Source organism: Protopterus annectens, chromosome 1.part1 (assembly GCF_019279795.1).
Source record: "Protopterus annectens isolate FY-2018-M chromosome 1.part1, PAN1.0, whole genome shotgun sequence".
In the NCBI taxonomy this organism is placed as follows: Eukaryota; Metazoa; Chordata; order Ceratodontiformes; family Protopteridae; genus Protopterus; species Protopterus annectens.
In genome coordinates this window covers 677,353,367-677,370,866 of record NC_056726.1, presented here as the reverse complement: position 1 = coordinate 677,370,866, position 17,500 = coordinate 677,353,367, and positions in this window count along the sequence as shown.

Here is a 17,500-nt window from a genome sequence, read left to right as displayed (position 1 = left end):
TAACAGTGTATAAGAATTACAGCAGGAGCTGGTATATAAACGTATAACACAGACAAAGATTGACAGGGCAGATAGTGCTATAACAGATGTAAACGTCACAATAGGAAAACAAAAATGGGGGCGAGGCTGGACAAGTAGTGAATGAGAGGATTAGACAACCAACAGGGAAGGATGAATGATACAAGAAAGGGAACGATCATGATAGGCTATAGAATTGGGTTAGGAACACCTGCCAAGCTGTTCCAGGGGGAAACTCACCCACAAGTCGGTCATGCTTGTGACGGACATCATGAGTAGACTCTCTCACAAGTGGTTCAATGATTAGAGGCTAGGTGGCTATGTGACTCTGCCATTCATATGAAGATGCCCTCCAGGGCGCAAGTTCAGGTCTCCAGCTGCCAGTTTACCTCAGTCCTCACCAGATGACCAATGAGGTCCTCTCTGTTCCACTCTTTTTTGTTGAGCCTACATGCCACACAGCAGTGAAGTAACAAAAGAAACCTTCAGTGAGCCCATCCCACAGGATGTCCTTCATCACACAGCAGTTGTTGTATTGGCCAGACTGCTGCCAGAATTTGTCCTGCTCAGTTGCTGATACTATTTATTTCTATTTTATTTTATTTATTCACATTTGTCAACCAGGTTTGTCCAGCTGGGCCAGGGACCCATTTTTAGTGGAGACCCGAGGAGAAAAGCTCCAATTACAGACAGTTTACAATACATAAAAGTTCAGTTTACAATACATAAAATTTCAGTTTACAATACATAGAAAGTCACAGTGTAAGATACAAAAATAAGTAAGGTACATCAGGTCAGGAGATATATATACACAACAGTAGCGAAGCCTATTTTTTTATGGTATATGTTCAGCAAATACAGTTGTTAGAGCAATCCATAAAAGTTGTGAAGGGGTGCAGTTGTGTGTGTGTGTTGAGGAGCTAGTATTTTAGGAACAGGACAATTTCTGAGGTGTGAGAGATGAGAATGAATGTATGAGGTGGAAGGGGTAGTAGGAGGTAGATTAAGATGCTAAGACAATATGAGGGAAAAATTAGAAATGATTAGGATAAAGGGTAGTAGTGGAGTTAGGTGGGGTCATGACATGTAAAGGTTTTCGTGTTAAGTAAGCAAAGTCTGAGTTTTTTTAGAGTGTATAGGGTGGGTAATGGACCGTATGTGTGTTGGAAGTTTATTCCAAGTTTGGGATACAGAGGATTTGTAAACCAGTTTAGCGACAGTTTTCTTTGGTTAGTAAATGTCTAGGCTTTGCTGGGTTGAGGTGTAGAGTGAGTGAGTGGGAGTTTAGGTGGATACTAAGGAGGAGACAGCAGGGCAGGAGGAGGGTTTGTATAGTATGGAGTGAACCATTTGAAATTGTGATAGAAGGAGTTATTGTGGAAGTTCAAGCCATTGCAGAGTTGAGTGCAAGGCAATGGTTTGAGTTATAAGGGGAGTTTGTGACAAATCCTGTTATTTTGTGGTATGTTTGTTGGGATTTGGCCAGGTTAGTGTACTGAATGTAAGTTAGGATTGGGGTGGCATATAGAAGGGAGGGGAGAAAAAGAGCCTGTGCCAGGGAGGGAGAGTCTAGCATTAGAAGTTAAGACTTTTCAGTTGCGATAAAGCAAACCCAGTTTTTCATGAGTTTTTTTATACTTTGGAGGATATGTAAGTTAAATTTAAGTTTGTCATCAATGATGGCACCTAGAAGCTTTGTGTGTTAGGTTGTATGATAGCATTACTGGAGGATGTGATGACAAAGGTAGATTTAAGTTGAGAGAGAGAACGAGGGAAGAATAGCAGGAGTTTGTTTTTTGGGGGGTTTAGAATGAGTAAATTATCAGACAGCCACTTTTCAATGGAAAGAAAGGTGTCTTGGGTAAGAGTGTGAAGATCAGAGATATTGCTGGAAGTGCAGATAACAGTTGAGTCATCTGCGTACTGAATTAGAGCAGATTGTTTTCAGGAAGTATGAAGTTCATTAGTAAAGACATTGAACAGGAGGGGACCCAAGATGGAACCATGGGGTACACCGCATGTCACTGGTAGGTAGGGTGAGCAGGAGGAGAACCAACAAACAGATTGTTGTATATGAGAGAGGTAGCTAGAGAAAAAGGTTAGGGCTGAAGCAGATAGACTGAGGTTAGCAAGTTTAGATAGAATTAAAGGATGAGAGACAGTGTCAAGGGCTATGGAGAGGTCAAGGAAAAGACAGGATATGAGTAGGTTGCTATCATGATCCTCATCTACAGTATGTGTAAATGATAGGAGGGCTGTAGCAGTGCTGTGGTTAATCCGGAAACCATGTTGAGTGGGTGTGAGAAGATTTTGCTGGAGAAGATAGTTTAGAATGTGTATGTGCACATTTTTCGAATATTTTGGAGAGAGGGGAGAGGATGGCAATTGGTCTAAAGTTAGATGGGTCAGTTGAGTTCCCTTCTTTATGCAGGGGGATGGGGAAGAAGGATTTCCAAATCTCTGGACTGTTGCTGCCTCAATAGATCTATTGATTAATAGGGATACTGGGTAGGCTATAGATTCAGTGGCTAGTTTGGGGAAAGTGGGTGAGAGATTGTCAGAAGAGGGAGAGGAGGGTTTAGGTTTCAGTAGGAGTGATTTAATGTAGAAAGTAGGAACTGGTTGAAAGGTGAAAAGGTTATTGTTGTGAGGGTTGGGAGGGTTAGAGGGGGTATTTATGTTGGAGTCAGACAGTGTAAGTTTCTGGACAATGTCATTGAAGTGTCTATTGAGAAGGGTTGCAGTTTCTATAGGAGTGTTATTTAGGAAAAGGGAGGGATTGTAAGGGCATCCTGAATGGAGAATTTTATTTAAGGTAGTTCAGAATATCCGTGGATTGGATTTGCTGTTAATCTGGGGAGAGTTATAATAGGATTTTTGTGCCTGTTGACATGTTTTTGACAAGGTTCTGAAGTTCTTTGTACCTTTGTAACAGGGGAGGTTCTTTGATCTTTGTCCAGGCTTTCCAATTACTATCACAGTTATGCTTGATGGATCTAGTTTCCTTGGAAAGCCAGGGAGCAAAACTGGATTTGATTCTAATTCTCATGGTAGGGGCAAGGGAGTTCAGGGTATCTCGGAAAATTTGATGAAATTTAAGCACTGCTTCATTGAGAGGAATCTGTTTGAGGATGGATCAGCCAATAATAGAGAGAATGAACTGAACTGGGTGGTATTAAAGTTTGAGAGTTTATGACAGTCTCTATAAGAGTGTAGATTAAGTACTTGGGCAGAGTGACGTAGGATGGAGGTAGGAAGATGATCACTTAATGAGTTTGGTAAGGTAGTTGGACTGTGGTAAAGGTTAGGAGAGTTAGTGCAGTTCATGATACTGCAGAAAAAAATTAACATAAATGGAGAGAAATAAAGCTAATAAGGTAATATAGAAAGAGAACAGGACACCAACAATGTTCAGTAAGATGTGATACACTTTTTTATGACAGGCCCTGGAAAGAGAAGAAAAGAGACAGTAGAGCATTGTTTGCATAAAATTCCATGCCATCTCTGTCTTACAACAGGATATAAAACTGGGAGATATGAGAGTCTCTGCCCCTGTCACTGCTGTTGTGCACTGAGACAGGTATGGATGCTAGCCAGTGTGTGTGTGTGTGTGTGTGTGTGTGTGTGTGTGTGTGTGTGTGTGTGTGTGTGTGTGTGTGTGCATGTATGTGCATGTGCGCACAATGGGCAATAAAGCCAGGATGAAATAATCAAACTGTACAAATGAAACTAGCAGCTCTGTGGAAAGCAATGGGCCGGATTCACGATGGCTAGCACGAAGTCTAAGAGTAGACTAAGACTCCATGCAGCCATCATGTCCAACGAGCGATCCAGGAACAGCCTGTAGGGGCGTGTAAGAGAGCTCCTAAAATGGCTCTTACACGGACAGGGCAGGGATATGCAAATTACCTCAATTGCAGGCAAAAGACATGCAAATGAGGTAGATTTGCAATTCAGGAAAGCCGTACCTGTCCAAGTAAGAGCAGTGTTATTTGCAGAAATGTACTCAGTTGACAACTGAATACCATTCTGCAAATAGCAAAACGGAGCTGTGACAGCTCCAAATAAAAGTTGCATCTGGTGCAGGAAGCATGCCAATGGCCAAATATACGGCCATTGGAAATATTTCCTGATGCAATATAAAAATAAAAATAAATTTTTTTTTGCCGATTTCCGATGTTTAAGCGTAGCGTAGTGCCGTGCAAACGGGCTGCACTCTAAAATCCAGAATACTAAAAATTAAAACCCACAAATGTGGAATTTATAGAAATTGTTAATGTAAAATGCAAGGGAATGGCAGGCTGAAGACAACATGGCCACTGAGTAGCGGTTGCTAAGGGGGGAAGCTCAATCTAAGACATGTAACCAAGCATTAGTAGTCAATCCTATGTAAATGAGTGTTAGGATAGTGAATCGCAAGTTTACATAGCAAATGAAGACAGTCAGTGGAGTGTAGGAGTAGGATATGGGGAGTAACAGAGTAGAAGATAGGTGACACCACAAGGGGGGTATGTATGAAAGAAGTGAAGCTCATTGGAGCAGAGTGGCATGTGTCAGCTGTCATTTATACATCATGGAAAGAGGTGTGTCAACAGGTAGGCTAGGGAAAGGCAAGAAATTGAAGGTGTATGCCGTGGATAACACCAAAGTTTCTTGCTGACCGGGTATGCATGCGTGTGTGCGCGTGTAAACCCGAGTAAGACAGTGTGCACGCATGTAAGCGTGAGTGCACTCGTTTAAGCCGGAGTAAGCATGTATAAGGCTGCTTAAAGAGTTGTAAGCGCGTTTGCGTTGGTGTGCACGTGTTTTAACCCGAATAAGCAAGTTTTAGTCCGTGTAAGCATATGTGCACGCATGTTAGCAGCTGTGTGCGTGTTTGCGCTTGTGTGCGCGGCGCTTCCCACTGAGGAAACAGAAAGGAAAAAGGAAGCACAACAAATAGTTCGAAACTACCAGGGAGTGCTAGCAGAGCTAGCAGGTGAAAACAATCACAATCAGGCAATTACACAGGCAGTACACTAGCCCAGCCCAGCCTAGCACTTAAAACTCTGCAAACAACAGTCCATTATGTTTCTCACAAGAGACACTGCAGTAAGCTAATAGAGGTGAAAACTGAAAAATCTTTACTGAGACAAAGAAATGTTAGGGGCTGCCATTGCTGTTATAAGGCGACATATGCAACATGCTGAGGGTGGTGACAATGGAAATGCTGTAGGACAACCCACAGTGAGGAGACGGAGAAGAGTGTACAGGCCCAGAGTAACCTACCAGGGGCTACATGAGCTGGAGATAGTGGAGCGCTATAGAGTGGACAGAGACCTCCTGCAGCAAGTTGTTGAGCTGTGCAGTCCACGCCTTAGACACAGAACCAACAGAGGGGAATCCATCCCAGTGGAAACCAAGGTATGTGTTGGCCTAAGAATACTAGCAACAGGTACCTTCCAGAGACCAACTGGTGATATGATGGGGATATCACAGGCATCAGCATCCAGGGTACTACACCAGTTTCTGGATGCCATGTCAGCACATGTCAGTGATCATGTATATTTCTTCAATTCCCGTGAGGTATTGGCCAGCAATATGCGTCTCTTCCAGCAAATAGTGGAATACTCTGAGGTAGTGGGTGAAATAGACTGTATGCACATACGCATCAAAGCACCAGCCAGTGAGTGGGGTAGGGTCTACTTCAACCGCAAGGGCTTCCCCTCCATCAACTGCCAGGTTGTGTGTGATGCCCAGGGCATAATACTGAATGTGTGTGCAGGCTGCCCTGGAAGCTACCATGATTCCCATATCTGGCATCTGACACAGCTGTACCAGACATTTGCAAATGGGGACATCCCACTTGGTCACCTAGTGGGGGATGCTGGCTATGCACTGGAGCCGTGGCTGATGATACCCATCAGAAATGCACACACACCTGAACAGGAACACCATAATGAGGCTCACGCACAAACATGTAATGTAATAGAGCGTGTGTTTGATTCATAGATTCATAGATTCATAGATTCTTACTAAGCTAACTGCCCTTGCGAGCCATTTTAAGCTTAGCCAATTATCCCTTGTGAGACTCAAACCCTGCACCTTGTGTTTGTGAGGCAAACACTTTAACCATTAGGCCACCCTCCCAAGTTTGGGCTGCTCAAGTCACAGTTCCAGTGCCTGGACACATCTGGTGGAGCTTTGCAGTACTAACCAACTACATGTGCCCAAATTGTCATGATATGTGCTATGCTACATAATATGATCCTGCAAAAACAGCTGCAGCAGGACCAGCAGAGGCCTGGGCCAAACAGCCCCCCACCATTGCCAAGGTCATCACAGGCAGTGCGTGACTCAGAGGAGGAACAACCTGAGCCTGCCCCAGTAGGCAGTAGGAGGCATGCCCAGTATGCTTTGGCCTTGGCAAAGAGGCAACGCATAGCACATACACTGGCTCAGTAGGAACTCTGGAAATGATACCTCTCTCCGACTCACACATAAAGCAAAAGGGATGCTTAAGTTGACACTACCTGCTTCCAAACATGTGCAGGGAGTGTAGTATGTGCATCTGACATAGGCAGCCCTGCAGCACCACCTAATGCATGAATGCCATGTGTTTAGCAATATAAATCAGTGCTAAACAGCAATTACCACCATGTAGTATATGCAAACAAAATCGCACACACCAACTAGCACAACTGTGGTCAATTTTCAGTAATATTGGGCAACGTCCAGCAATGTTGGTGAATATTGAGCAATGTCGGACAAGCCTGGTCTAAGTAGGGCATAGCTGAACAAAAGCCAACATGCTCATATTTGCTTAACAGGCCCTTAAGCAGTCTGGCCTGCTCAGTATGAAAATATAAAGCAGTGATGGGCCTCGAACCCAGGATCATGTGCACTATAGCCAAAGTACTGAACCACAAAACCATGACAGTATTATGACAGTATTGCAGTGGTCCACCTGTATGAAGAAATGTTGATACGTCTATGCAAAGTATTCCATGGCAACCCTGTAGGCACAGCATAATCCTTGCTGAGTTATGACACAAAGGTGAGTCCTGCAGTGAGAACAGAACCTGACTTCCAACACACACAGTATAAATGTTAATATTGGTCATGTTCGCACACATCAACAAATGTAGTGGACCTCAGATAGCAACATACTGAAGGGTCACACTGGGCATGCTCACACACTTGAATAAATGAGACAAATGTCAGGCAACAAAACATGGAATGGCAGAACTGGGCATGCTCACACACTTAGGTCATGTCTGAGTACAGCAGTGGGCCACACATATCTGGCAGTTGCATGTGTTAACCCAGGAACCTGTCACTATACAGCAATCCGCCCTGTGCACACAGTTATATGACAACAGACACATCTATAATATAGTGGAACCCTGTCATAATCAAATATGTACTGCAGATACCGAAGTTGTCCATGGAAACTGGTAAAGCAAAGATGATAAAGACCTGCAAACAGTATCAGCAATAAACATTGTGCATCTTGAACATTAGCATAGGTTCAGAGGTCGATACTAGGCTATTTGCCCTAGGGCATGTACAAGCCTAGCCAGAGTGTGTTTGGCATTCGCAACCCTGTCAGATTACTACACTGTGTGTGTGAATAGTAGGTCACACAAGATAGCCCATATACGTTTAGGCTAGTGTGCCTCTGTCTAGCAGGGACACAGAAGATATCCCAGGGGTAAATATACGTTCACCCATACAGTCATCAAGATGTCTCCAGTAGGTGGTCAGTGGGTGGCTCTGCCTATGTGAAACTGGGATTACATTCTGTAGTGAGTGGAGCCTCTGGGATAAGAATCTGTCCCTCCACAATGTCCAATTAACATCTGTGCTGAGGTATACGTCCCTGGAGTGTGTAGCTCCAAGACAGTTGGATATCCTGAGGTGGAGCATGCCCAGTAATTCTGGGTTGGGTATATCAGTAAACAACAGGCACACATCATATCTGAGTAGGTGGTAAGCGACTGAGTCGAGCTGGAGTTACTGCATCTGAACTATGCAGGGCATCTGTGTGAGTCCCTAGATCTGCTTGGTGAGGATCTTCCGTGGCCAGTACAGTTGCTGCAGATGTCAGGTAAGGTACACCCCAAATGTGGCATTGTAACCAAGCATGGATGTGATGAGTATAGGGGCACAATGACCTCACTCGATCTAGATGTGAAACCATATGGGATAAGGTGGCCCATATAGAAGGTGTGTCCAACCACTTTGGTACGTGAATGTTAAAGGCGACAGTACGAACAAGTCATGCCCCCAAAACCTTAACAACTCCTACTGTATGTAATGGAGTACTACCTATGTGGTAATGTGTGGGCATGTTGTTATTCCCAAACGGGATGACTATGCAACTAATGGTATTTAGCTGTAGGCCATGGCTCAGGCACCAGTCATCCATCTCTGTGAGACCCTGATTGAATATGAATGTGGCAGCTGGAGAGGTGATCATGGCACCAAGTTTGCAGTCAAGTGCAAACATGTTCAGCCATATTCCCCCTGTGGTAACCTGTACGTAAGACAAATATATACCGAACAAGAGAGGTCCCAGGACCAAGCCGTGTGGGATGCCATGTGTAACTGATGTATAGTCAGACATGGCACCTGCAATTCTGACCATGTGGGTGCTATCCCTGATCTAGGTGTCAATCCATTGTGTGAGATATGTGTCCATATTGACGTTGGTGAGCCTATGCATAATGGCCCAGTGGGTTATTGTGATGAAGGGTTTTGCAAGGTTCAGGTAGGCTGTGTGGACAGCCGTCCCTATGTTGATGGACCTGTTAGCCATTTAAAGAATACAAACAGGTTCAAGAGGCAAGATCTGCCCACAACAATGCTGAAATGTGTAGGACACAGTGTCTGTAGGTTCCCGATGTCTATGTGCATGAGTCCTATGACAATATGCTCCATAGCTTTGCAGAACAGGCTACATAGGCTTATAGGGCAATATTGTCTGTGGTCCGTTGTGGCGCCAACTCTGTGGAGTGGGACCACTGTCGCAGTACGTCATTCCTTGGGTACATATCCTGTGGTAACTCCGATATTGAACAGTGATGTAATGTGAGGGTTGCGTCTGTTATGATGCTATTGTATGATGTAGGCCGGGACACCATCTGGCCACATTGATACTGTGATGTACGCTGTGGGGAGGGCAGCACTCACCTGTTACTGTGTGATGTCAGGGAGGTTATACTCTGTTGGGATGGATAGTTGCTCCTTAGGGGGGATGGGTGGGAGACATCTGCACTGAACCCGTTTGCCAGGATGTAGGCAATGCCAGTGGGTTCAGGGTAGGTTTAGTCAGTATGCAGTAACTCACAGCATATCAGTGAGTGTCCACCCAGGTTCCTGACATAACTGAAGAAGGCCGTGTGATAGTCCTACATGTCTGTTGCAATTGTCTGGTAGAAGCGGCCCTTAGAAAAATCCATGAGTGATTGTAGCTGTCTGCTAGTACAGATCACAGATGCCTTCCCAGTCTGGGATTGTGCTCTATCATGTAGTAGCTTCCTCCTGACATTGTACAGCTTATTAATGGCTGGGGTCTACCAGACAGGTCCCCTGCCATTGTAGTAGTGGGTCCTGTTGTTATTTGGGATAGCACAATCCATGCAGTCCACTAGGTGTCCATAGAATGAGTATGTAAAGGATGCAGTAGTGTGAGCCATATATGCCACTGTCTCAGGATCTCTGAAGGATACCACCTTGCTTCGGTGAAGTGAGATGTTGGCTCATGAGAAGTTCACCAAGGTTACCCAGGATGGGTGTGTGGAGGGTATATGTATGTACTGTGAGATACATGCAAGTTCTGACCTTACCAATGAGGGGTATATCGCTGGTGTGGAACATAGAGTCCCCATGTTGGTGATGATCAGGTCCAATATGTATTCCCCCTTGTGGCTGTGCTGACTGGTTGTGCCATAGTATATGAGTCCACAAATTGTAGTGACTGTTAGGTGAGGGTGTTGGGGCTTGAGTAGTATCCCCAGTCAATATTTGTGTATATGAAGTCACACAATATAATGGTGTTTGTGGAGACCTGCATATTCTCCATAGTTCCCATGAAAGCCGAGTGTGGTTCTTGACTTTGGGAGTGTGTTCTGTAGCAGGCCACAAACTTTAAGGCAGTATTGCACAATGGTAGCTGTAAATGTATGGTCTGTGATGCTTTGTGCATTTCTACTAACCTGGAGGTGTGTGTATCTGTGATGTATATGGGTACTCCTCCTAGTTGTGTTGTCTGTTCCAAGTCTTGTTGTCAGACAGCATGGTATGAAACATAACCTGGTAGTGCTGGTGTGCATAAGTGAGCCTGAACCAGGTGTCTGTTAGCGCACAGATATTGCTATCCTCCATACTGAGGAGAGTCCTGAGTGGCCACAATATGAGGTTAACACAACTGTTGTTGAGCAGCATTACCCTTAGTTTCATTTAACCTATAATGTCTTTGGAGGTGGGTTTGTCTTCTGAGCCCTGCTTAGAAAAGGCACTATGGTGGTAGCAAGAGCCTTAGCCAGCATTCCAAAGTCCAAGGGTGACAGGTGCAAGCTGTCCATAGTGAAGCTACGTGGCATGTTGAGCATATCACCATACACTGACAGACACTGTATCCCCTATGAATGAAACAAATTTGTTAGGCAACTGTTAAATGTGATATGTGTGTCCGTATACTGTAACATCATAATTGGTGGGTGTAAGATGCTAGACAAGGTCAGGGTCATATTGGCCTGGGCTACATGATCAGAGTGTTCCTCCATGTATCATGTCATGTGGTCCAGGGAGTAACGTCTGAGGTTATACAAATCAGCATGGACAATGATGGTGCCAGTCTTGTACTTGCTTTGGAGTGACCTGACTGCCTGTGTTATGCGGCAGATCCTGGCACCCAACAGACAGCCCAAAGTGACTATTCCCTTGTTAAGGCTGGTGAGTGGTACGTCAGTGTGTCTGACAATAAGTGTCGCCTATTACAAGTGTATTAGGTGTGTTGTTTAGCCCGAAGGACAGTGACTGTTTGGCACATTGAAATTGTGAACATTTTGATATGTGGGTATTGTAGTGGGGTAGCAGGTGTGTGTGTGTGTCTGCTTTGGAGGTCTCTGCTGCTTAGGTAGAGTACATTTATAGCATCTGAGTATGTCTATGTGTGCTAATGTGGTTTGAGTGCTGTTGCTAGAGGATATGTGAGACTGATATGTGGTGTGTGTAGTTACCTTCACCACCTGATAGACTGTGCCAGTCATGGGTCAAGAAAATTCAGCTCCCTGTATGTCTATATAGGTGCATCTCACACATATATATCTGAGTTTGTCGGGAGGAGGAGAGGGTTGTCTGTGTACATGAGACAGATGTGACATTGTGTCAATATCACAGTATCCACCAGCTGGACTGAAGAGAACACACAAAACCAACCCCTGGACATGCCAGGATATTATCATAACATACTCTGTAGCCTGATCACAAAGGATCAGTAGGGTGTTAAGCATGTAAAATATTATAACAGGGATTAGTGCTCATGTTTGTTGGTGTTTTGTAAAGAGTAGCTGAGAAGGAGTCCAGACTGAATCATGACACCTCCTTCAGCTATGTCATAAATATCAATGTACACCCATATATGTCCTGAGTCAGGGCCAACTGTACCTGAGTGACAATACCGACATCATGACAGACAGGCCCATATGTACATACCCATCCCCCATTGACAATAGTCCACATCAACATACCAGGAGATATCACATGTAGAATGGATGAGCAGCTACCCCCACTGTCAAAAGCATGGCAGCAGGTGGAATACATTGATTCCCAATATGTGCCATGCACAAACTACAGAACAAACAGATTATGCACCTGAACAGTCAGCTGAGCCTTACCCCCTACAGAGGATGTGGATCCGTTGAATGAGTCACAGCTACATATGGCACTCCCCACAAGTGTTGGTGCACAACACACCATGGGAAGTCAAGTCCAGTACGCCTATGAGGTTTGTTTTGCAAGGTCATGGAGTCCATCATGGTTGCAGTCATAAACAGAGCTATTGGAAGGTGACATACACACAACCCTACCAACTGTGGTATGTTCATGTGCGGATCATGGTTCCCAAACATGCTAGACTGTTTGCAAGGCAGCCACCCAGGACATACATCAATGACACAGCTACACCTGTCTCACAGAGACTTTGAATAGCCCTTTCTCAGCATCCCAGACACATGTAGTATCCACAAAACCAACATGCTGTGCATAAATATGTGTTGACATATGACGGAATGTCAGTGTGTCCACAGATAGATCACACAAGGTAAGGATTCTGAGGTCTTGTTCAAGCTGTTGACACCTGCTGACCCATATGGACCATTCCTGGAATGGCATAAAACAAAGTGTACACACATCACCATGTCCAGTCTGATGATGTCACCATCCTATAAATACAGCAGGAGAAGGGAAACCAGCCAGTAAAGCAAATAGCGCGCCATGTTAATACGTCTCTCTCCAGTATCATAACATAGTTAGGTAGGGATTTGAATCCTGCAAACAGTGTGTGTGTGTGTGTGTGTGTGTGTGTGTGTGTGTGTGTGTGTGTGTGTGTGTGTGTGTGTATGTGTGCAATTGTCTTTGAAAGGAGTATCCTTTTTGGAGACTGTGAAAACACACTAAAAGATGTACATTCCTCTTTGGAAAGTCTGATGATGTCACCATCCTATAAATACAGCAGGAGAAGGGAAACCAGCCATTAAAGCAAGTAGCACGCCGTGTTAATGCGTCTTTCTCCAATATCATAACATAGTCAAGTAGGGGTTTGAATCCGGTAAACTGTGTGTGTGTGTGGGGGGGTGTGAATGTGTGCAGTTTCCTTTGAGAAGTGTTCCCTTTTTGGGGGGGAGGGTGTATGTGTGTAGTTTCCTTTGAGAGGTGTTCCCTTTTTGGAGACCATCCTACAAATACAGCAGGAGAAGGAAAACCAACCAGTAAAGCAAATAGCGTGCTGTGTCAATGTGTCTCTGTCTAGTATCATAACATAGTTAGGTAGGGGTTTGAATCCTGCAAATGCTGATTGTGTGTGTGTTACTGTTGGTCAATGCGGTGTGGGTTTTGCTTTTACCATGGTATGACATAGTACAATGACAACAGTAAGTGCATTGCACACATCAGGTATATGCGTGGCAAATATATATGTGTACATGTCCCCTCAATCAGTACTTAGGTGTGAAGCCTGCATACTACATGAATACATTTGTTTCCATTGACAGGTTGTGCCGCTGCTTCTCAGATCGTAGGTCACATATGTATGTATGTGACACAGCCGTCCAATGTTGTGTTCTGTGGCCAAGGTCATCTGTGGCACACACACCCATGACAGTTACTTAAGAGTAGTATGAGTGAGGGTATATGCCTGGGGTATATGTCAGACATGGTCATACACAACAAAGTCTGCCAAGAAAGGACAGTATTTATAGGTATACGACTACCTTGTGGATATGCATTCAGGCCTCTACTGTCTTATTTGATACACCTTGGGACTCCACAGTACCTATGGCTATGTGGATACTAAGGGACGCATGACATAACATGGGTTTGTATGTGCACAATGGTACCCAACATACATGTTGAGGGCTACCACCTGTGTGGTACTGACAGGATAGTATGTATAGTACATGAGGATGACTATGCCATAGTCGGCTTACTGCTATACAGCATGTATCACACAACAGGTATCTGTATGATACCCTTGTGTAGGATATGCGTCCCATCCAGGGAATGCATTGAAGGCCAATCCATGCATTCCCAGATTTGTATGGACACATCCCTAGTGTGTCTGCATGTACCTAAGGGGGCTATATGACACACAGGTGTGGTCACAGTAATGGGTGGCAGTCATTACCACTGGTTAGTGTTATAGTGTAGCACCGGAAGGATCCAATTGATACTGGGTTCCCTACTACTGTGTGTCATTTGTCAGGACATCATCCAATGATTGCTTATAGTCATGCTATTGAGGTTGTGTATACTACCAGACCACAAATCATTGACAGATATTAACGGTATCACCCACAGCATAGTGTCAACCCATGTCATACTCACGTCTACCCATGTTAGTACATAACTGTAGTAGAATGCATACTGGCCATTGAAAGATGCTATGAGATGTTAACAATATGTACAACAGGGTATGCCACACATCCCATGTGTCCACTATGCACGTACATCCAGACAATGCGCACCCACTATGTTCACAGATGTACACTTGCTAATCTGTACTGCACACATCACACACATGCTTTCCACTCACTAACACATGCTGGCAACACATCACACATCAGCCAAGTGGCACATGGGTGGATAATACATACTCAGACCTAACAGTGGTGTAAACAATGCTACATTGACAATCAGAGCTTTGATGCATAATGTCTGCTCAGATATACCTACAAGGATGTAGTTACACTTCCTTGTTGACAACTTGCTATTATTGCTACACTGCTATAGTGTCACCTTGTGCATCAGCACCATGTTAGCCTGTCCCTCTGTCAATAATGCAGATGACAGGAGGCGGCACAGGTATCATCATATGCACAGGGTGTTTTGTTGTTTGCCAGAGCCTGACATTGACCCATCCAATCGACATGTCTGTGTGGTGTGTGTGTGTGTGTGTGTGTGTGTGTGTGTGTGTGTGTGTGTGTGTGTGTGTGTGTGTGTGTGTGTGTGTGTGTGTGTGTGTGTGTGAGGGACAACAGTACAGCATGGGCCAATGTTGATGTAATGTGTGTGTGTGTGAGCCCTAGTTGTTTGCTTAATGTGTGTGTGTCTGCATGCACACAGCTCCACCATGTGGCTGCCATACACGGTGGTTTGTGGGACAGCAACAGACTATACCTGCTAGCCTGTACAGATCACTGTCTCTGGCCATGGACACAGTACCTGTGCCTGGCAGGGGTTCTATGGACAATATCGGGTACCAACCCTCACTGGGTACTGTCATCAGAGGCATAGGCATGATGACTGGACCCATGTCCCTGCTGGGACTGGCCAGAGCCACGTGCACGTGGTCTACTGGGAAGGTCAATGGACAGGCCAGCCCCAGCATTGCTGGGGCTGGTACTGCCACTACAGGAGCGGCTGTGAACTGTGGGCCATCCTCGACCACTGCCAGCTGTTGCTGTTGCTGGCATGCATCAGCGTCGACTTCGCAACCGTCCCACATGGTCCTGGCTGAAGGAAGACAAGTTGTGGAGGGCATCTACTGTCTCCTCCCAACGTCTATCAATGACCTCGGTGTAAGTCTGGATGGCACCGGCAAGGTCACGGATGCTGTCATTGATAGCGGTGTAATGTGCCCTCTGTGCCCTAAGTCACTGCCTGGTGTACCATTCCATATGTGCCTGAGCCTGCATTACATCCCGGAACATAGTGGTCATCGTAAGACCTGTGAGGGCATGCCTACCAGGGGCAATACGACCAGTGGTGCTCCCCTGAGAACCCCTGGACCTCCGCCTATGTGGTACTATTCCGGGTATACGGCTATGGCTGCTGTGAGGGGATGCAAGTGCCATGGGTACCACACTCTCCTGCTCAATGCCAACTGTATGCTGTCCCTCCCCTATGGCCCTTGGTGGTGAGGGATGTAATGGCAGTATGAGCGTGCTCATAGATGGGGTTGAACGCTGTGTACTGTCGATTGGCGGACCAACAACAGACCCTGTCAAATCTCCCTGTGCCAAAATACATGTGTCAACATCACCACGATCTGTGGCAGTGGCTTCAGGTTGCCTGCTGCTTTCGCCAACCCCTAACTCAGCACCTGTGAGAGGAAGACAGGAAACACACTTTACGGTCTGCACATGCACACATACACGCATGCACACATGCACACATGCACACATGAACACATGCACACATGCACACATGCACACATGCACACAGGAACACAGGAACACAGGGACACAGGAACACTCCTCACTACAGCAGATACACACACACAACAGCAATCCAAAACATACTCACTAGTGGTTGAAGGTGGGTGACAGTATCAAAAGGCAAAAAGTCATGTCACACATGTCAGCATGCAGAATAAGTGTTGATCAAGTCCATGCAGTGTGAGTGTAGACAGCCATAGTTAATGACAGTGTACATGGCTGTGGTGCATGTGTGTACATGTTCAATGATTGCCTACAGCCTGGAACACAATGTTTACAAGGACACAACATTTATGTGCAAGTATTATAAGCTCTGCAATGTCCTGTGCACCATCACTCACAGGTATACATACCATGGCTGCATGTGTTATCTGTGTGTCACATGGATTTCCATGTCTGATTGCAGTGTCTGTGTCTGTAGCAGATAATTGTGGACACAGGTGTAGCACATGCATTCTATGTACACACACGGGATGAGTGGTGCATGTGTACGTGATGGAATACCAATCCTGGACATGGCCATTGTAACTGTAAGGGGTATAGTACCATTACCCATCATCATCATGCATCATGTGGTCACTCAAGGCCACTAAAGTGTGCTAGACCACTGCCTAGCATGCTGTACCTGAACCGCAGTGCCATGGCTAAATTCACAATTACACAGCCACGTTGCACAAGGGTGTGTGAGGTGCCCAATAGGGAGCATTGCCTAACATGACTGTGTTATGTGTTGAACAGTGTTGCACATCCCCATGCTAGGCCCCTACCCCTAAGGTATAATTTGTGTGGTGTGTGGATGACATGTGGGATACTGAAGTGTGACCTGGCAGCAGGTGTCCAGTTACAGCATGTGTAGCATGTTGAGGTGTACTGTGTATGACAAACGTGTTATGTTGTGTACATGTGTGTCAACTATGCCTGTCCAATGTGCAGTACAGTGTTGCCACATTTGTGTCTGATGCTCTGTGCATTGCATGTGATTGAGGCAGCTACTGACTTTACTGAGATGTTTAACGTCTCACAGCAAACATGCACAGCATGCATTATGCGTAGGTGTGTTATGTGTACATGGCCTACACCTCACCTATGACATGCACATTTCAATACCAATTTTAAAGTGTTAACACACTCACCAGCATGTGTCATCTGCCCTGCTGTCACACCAGAGGGACCTACAAGAATATGACACAGTTTGTCAGTGGCCACAACTGTGGCATTGCTACTGTGAGTGTACTAAACTACAGTAGAACAACAGGCATAGGTGTACAGTTACTATTCACAATATCAGTAATGCACACAGTAGGCAGCACAATTGCTAAACACAGTACACATCTCACATATGCATAATCTAACAATACAGGTAACAGTAGTCTACAGCTAGGGCATGTTACCTGCACGCTCCATGTTACCATGCTGGGTGGCTCCGGCCTCCATGATGACACATTTGTGATGTTGTTGCTGCTGTAGGCCAGGAGCCACCACACTTAGGAGCAGTTCCTCAACTCTGGTGAGGGCGGAATGTATGGCCACCCCACCACCTGTCGCAAGCTGTTGTCTATGGA